General features: G+C 40.5%; 1 long non-coding RNA gene across 1 annotated transcript in view; it reads right to left on the bottom strand.

Moving 5' to 3' along the window:
* LOC138149580 (uncharacterized) overlaps positions 1 to 4251 on the bottom strand; it is a 6886-nt gene extending 2635 nt beyond the window's left edge. Inside the window, exons 1-3 of the long non-coding RNA XR_011165356.1 lie at positions 4167 to 4251; positions 3144 to 3359; positions 1678 to 1809 (exon numbers count right to left, since the gene is read on the bottom strand). This is a non-coding gene — a long non-coding RNA (uncharacterized lncRNA). The remainder of the gene's footprint in view (positions 1 to 1677; positions 1810 to 3143; positions 3360 to 4166) is intronic.
* Between the last annotated feature and the right edge of the window lie 1287 nt (positions 4252 to 5538).

The raw sequence follows: 5538 nt of genomic DNA, 5'->3' as shown, positions 1-5538 counted from the left end.
TGGGATGACCTGGGGGATCGAATCTGGGCTCTGATACTTAGCACCACACCCAGAAATAACTGGCTGTGTAACCTTGAGCAAGTTACTTAACCCCAATTCCTTAAAAAAAAAAATACTATATCATATTTCCTGGCTAGTTTTGTGATCTATTTCCTGAACTCTTCATCTAATTCCTCCTGTCTTGGTGGACTGCAGTATTTTCCCATGACTTCTATTCCCCCCTCTGTTATTTTCACCCAAATGTTTTCCCCCTCTAGATCCTGGATTTTCTAAAATGAATATATATATATTATGCAGTTCTATTCTGCCTGGCCTCCTATATCACCCCTTCTCTATTTTATTCATTTTGATAAAGGAATACCCTTCCCGAGACATATTCCAATCATGTATCCCATGCCACCAATTCTCGGTGATAGCTATGAAATCATATTTGCATCCTTATGTTAGAATTTCTAATTTTCCTTGCTTATATTATCCAGACATGGAGAGTTTATATACGCAGTTGAGACCATGGGTTTTATTGTTGGTCACTTTCTTGGATTTTCCCTCCCACATGCTCCAGCATATCTTCACAGCATTTTTCTTTGTATCTGTAGCTCCTTCTCTCTGAGATCAAAAATAAACTCCTTTCTTTGGCATTGAAATCCCTTCACAACATGTCCCTACTTTTCTAGCCTTAATATACATATTTATTCCCCTTCATGTTCCCCTTGGTCCACTCAGATTAGCCTTACTGTTCCTCCAATATGGCGCTCCATTTCCCACCTGCTTTGCGCTGGCTGTCTTTTCAGTCTCATGTGTATCTTTTCCTAATTACTGCCTCCTATAAGTCTTAGTTCCCTTCAGGAGTCAGCTGAAGGGTTATCTTCTATCTGAGATCATTCTTGATGGTGGTCCCTCTCTCCGCCCCAACTGCTATTTCCTTCTTCCCCCTCCATGTTATATCTACCCCCAACTATATATGCGCCTATTGTTTTCCCAAATAGACACCTTGAGATCACAGACCATTTCACTTATGTCTTTGCATGCCCAGCTCCTAACACTGAGTCTAGTACATAGTAAGTCCTTTAAAAAATGTCTGTTGAATGATTCTCCCTCCTTCCTCTTTTCCATTTAGAGCTCATTGGGTCAAATTTGCAAAGACTCTGGAAACAACAACAATGTTTTTACCAGCCCTCATTAAATACATTCTGTGCCTGGCCAAGAACTCATCATTCCCAGCTGTTACTCAGAAATCCAAATTCTGTTCTCAGATACCATTTTCTTAACCAGCTGTTCACTTCCAAAACTATTTTTCCCTTCAGACACCCGCAGCCTTTAATTGACAACAGTGATGAAAATATGTGCCCCCAAAGGTTTTCCATTTCTCACCCAGGACTTCATCATCTTTAATGATGCTTCTTGGGTTCTTTTCGGTTCTAGTATCTCCCCTCTCATGAATCACCAGCAGTGCGCAGGCTATCTTGGGGATGAGAGCTGGCTTCCAGTATTACTAGGGTGCCAATAGATGTCTACCAGTACCCCTTACTAAGGACTCACCAACCACTGCCATGTTTACCTTTCCTCTCACCCTTAGCATATGATCTCTCTCCCAACATGACCTTTAGAACTGTATCATCATTCCTGCTTCTTTTTCCAAAAGTTTCAGCCTTTCCATCCCTTGGAAGAATCTCTTACTTATTAGCTAGCTCCAGTGTCCAATGGCTCTTTTCCCCTGTATCATCTGGGTCACATTCTTCCACCCTCCAAACTCCTGACATAGGTGTGGATTTTCTTCTGTTCCTTCAGATTCTTCCTGTTCCTTATTAGCTGGAAAAATAGAGATGCATTCCATCAATCCTTTTACTTTGTCTTTTAGGAGAAAAACCAGGCTACATTTTGTATTTAGACAGTTGGGTAAGAGTGTGCCTATTTTATGTAGACTGGGCTTGTTTCCCTTTAAGGGACAGAGAGGACAGAGGAGGGAAGCTGTCTTTGGACTTTGGTTTGGCCTGCGAGACGAGTGCTCATATTATCGGTTTGGCTTTCTTGCTCTCTGGAGGCATAAGAGGCCCAGCTTAGAGAAATCTGGTACTCCAGAGATTTTAATGGACTCCCCATTGCTCTATGGGGATGCTTTCCAGGCCAAGTGTTGCCAATATTGCTGTGGCAAATAGCGTTTTAATTGGATTTAATTAGAAGTATATCCTTTTCAAAACTAAAGTTGTTTTTATTACATTATATCATCCATGAATCTCTCATTGTATTCTAATCCCAAACCTAGTCATTGGACTGGCCCAAACTAGGCCTAGCTAAGAAAGGTAGCAATATCTTGGCCAGTGCAGGAAAACAAACGGTGTAGGATTGTATGATCTCTGCAGGTCACCACAAAATTATCCTTGCCCTCCATACTTGCTACGAGATTCTCAGGAATCAGTCTCAAAGTTGCCAGGTATCCTGAGGAAGAGATAGGCGGCAGCTTACATAAGCCAAGCAAGTCAAACCACCACTACCACTAATTTGACCAATACTGTCCCTGAAACCTGGATGAAGACAGCCCAGGATCCAGAATGCAAGAGCCTTGGGAATAGTAATGCCTCCAAGATTACCAATCCTGCTTCCAACCCACATCCCATGGCCATCACTGTGGAGAATGATCACAAACACCAACCGTGCTGTTGTGCCACTGAAGGAAGGTAAGCCCAAGAGCCCTGGGAAGGGCAGTACCTCCCACACTCCCCACCTTCCAGCCCAGCCCCCTCAGCCAGCATCCTGTGAAACAATCCATGGCCATGCTGCCTGGTATCCACTTCTGCAGCTGCTACAGACACAGCTACTGAAGACCCAGAAAAAGACACTCTCACAACCAAAGTCCTTGGCACTAGTCCAGTGATTCAGCATGAAAAATCGGTATGATTTTGTCAGTGGAACATTAAAAGATGATCCATTAACAAAAAGAAACCATTAACAATTGGTTTGCTGCTGAATCTTCAGCACTATGGGACCTTCCCAGCCAACTTGTAATGGAAGCCTTCTTCTATTTTCTGTCTCCCATCTTTTGTCTCCCCCATTAGAACATGAGTTTCTTGAGAGCAGGGACTAAGTCTTTATTTTCTATTTGTAGCCCCAGGCACTTAGCACAAAAGTTCTCTTAAAGGCAATACCTAGGAAATGATCTTTCATTCATTCCTTCATTAGGTCAGTTAAGCAGTCAGTCTTCTGCTGTTCTTGTTGGTAGTTCTTGTAGGCAATGCTTATGGTGAACTTATGTGGCATGCCTGTTCACCTTTCTGGGGCCTCAGGCACTCAATGTGGTGATTTTCTTTCTAGTTTGCAAAGGTTTTTCGTCTGTATTTTCTTATTTGAATCTTGCAACAGCCCTATGAGAGAGACAAGGCAGAACTTTTATTCCCATATTACAGGTTTATTCTCATGTTACAGATCAGTATTTCTAAAGTCTTTCAGTAAGGTCCTCTCTGATGCCCCATCATGGTTGCATCAATTGACTCCAAAAAAATTTAGACACTTGAAATGCAAAAAGGCTTAGGTATTTCTACCCAGACTTCATAATTTTTTTCTAAACCTTTGTTACCAATATCCCTTAGCATTCTAAGGAACTTTGTTGTTTAGTCATTTTTGATCATGTCCGACTCTTCATGACCCCATTTGGGGTTTTCTTGAAAGAAATGCTGGAGTGGTTTGACATTTCCTTCTACAGCTCATTTTACAGATGAAGAAACCTAGGAGAACAGAGTAAGTGACTTGCCCAGGGTCACACAGCTAGTGTCTGAAGCCAAATTTGAACTCAGGTCTTCCTGACTTCAGGTCCAGTGCTCTATTTATGGAGCCACCTGGTGGCTTATTCCAAGGAACTTATCAACTACGAAAAGTAAACATGTAGTTCTATCTAAAAGGGTCAGATGTGTCGAATAATGCATATGTTTAAATATTTTATTTGTATTTTTGGTTTTGAATAAGAGGAAATGCCCCTACATTTATTTCTATTGAGTCATTTTTTTGCCTGCATCAGTCTGTTTCCCTTGGAATATCAGTAGAATTCATCAAATGTTTCTAAAATCTTGTGAATGATGTATTTAAAGAGTAAAATAAAATTCTACCTTTGCATGTATTTCTAAAATGTTTTTCAGTTTTTCAGAATTTATAATTTGGTTGTCTTAATAACATACCTTTGCTTGCATCCTTACTGAGAAGATATCCGACAGTTTCTGATGAACAGACTTAGGAACTTTCTGACTCATCTGATGGTGAACCTTCAGACAGAGAATTCAATGATGTAAATACAACAACTGCAAAGACTGAGGCAGAGGAAGAGTAAGTCTTCCTCATCTTATTCCAGTGATGATGAGTCCATCAGTGAAGCTCCTTCTACAGCTGACCAGTAAACTGGTTCTCACTGGATCGGAGGATACAGCAAAAGAGACTTAAGAATCACAATACCTGAAAGGTAGAGCAGGTCCTGCATAGCAATGGGCTGCTGCTGTGTCTTGAGCAGCGTGAGGATGCTTCCGACAGACAAAGATTGTGACTTTTCTATCTGGCCCCATGGTATCATCCACAACCTGTGCTATAGTTTCTTCTTTTTGAATGTTATTTAGAGAGCCAATGCTTATAACCATTCAGAAAAGTACAAGTGCTGAGAGCCAATGGGTAACAGGCAATGGACAAATTCCATTAAATGAACTAGAAAAAGTTCATTGGTCTTATCATCATTTGTGCTGTTATTAGTAGAAGAAACCTACCATAAAAAATATGTGGAAAAACTCCTGAAAGTGGCCTTTGTGCAATAGAACTATGCCATATAATTGCCTCTTTGCTATAGTAGGCATCTTTGCTTTGATCTGAAGACTAAAAGGAAGCAAAATTTATCAGGACAAATTTTGTCTAGCATCTTCACTCTGGCATTCTTTTATTGGAAACTATCAGAAGGCATTTATTCCTGATGGATACATAATAGTCAATGAGCAATTTCTGTCATTCAAGACAAGCTGTAAACTTATTTAGTATATGTCACACAAGTCAGATGAATATGGCCTGAGATTTTGCTGAGCAGTAGCTAGAGAAAACAAGTACTCATTTACTTGTTTGTACTCACACACTTATTTGGGAAAAGACGATATTAGAGCAATGATACCAACTGTACCTTGCACATATTGTTGTTGAAGATCATGAAAACACTTTTTAAAAGGCCTGTAGCAATTATTTCATATACTTTCACCTTTCCTTAAAACTTGCAAAGTAAAGGTCCAGGGTAGCTGGGACTATTCTTCAGAACCATCAGCAGTAATGATGATACACAGTCATCACAAGAAAATCCACAGGGAAGCACACAGTGACCCTGACTTCATACTAGGGTAAGAGATACAAGTGTATAACTATTGCATGTACCTTCCATCTAGATCCTCAGACCTCAGCAGAGAAGAACCCAAAGCAAAAGTCAGATACTAGTTCTGTTTTATAAGAATAATGTGGGAGTTGCTCTAGACCAGGTGGCAAAGTGTTAGTCAGTGAAAGTAAGTATGTAAGTAAGCAATGGCCTAT

This window comes from Petaurus breviceps, unplaced genomic scaffold (assembly GCF_028583685.1).
Source record: "Petaurus breviceps papuanus isolate PSGF00001 unplaced genomic scaffold, PetGlider_PUasm1.0 90847, whole genome shotgun sequence".
NCBI classification, from domain to species: Eukaryota; Metazoa; Chordata; class Mammalia; order Diprotodontia; family Petauridae; genus Petaurus; species Petaurus breviceps.
This window is presented reverse-complemented; position numbering and strand designations above follow the sequence as displayed.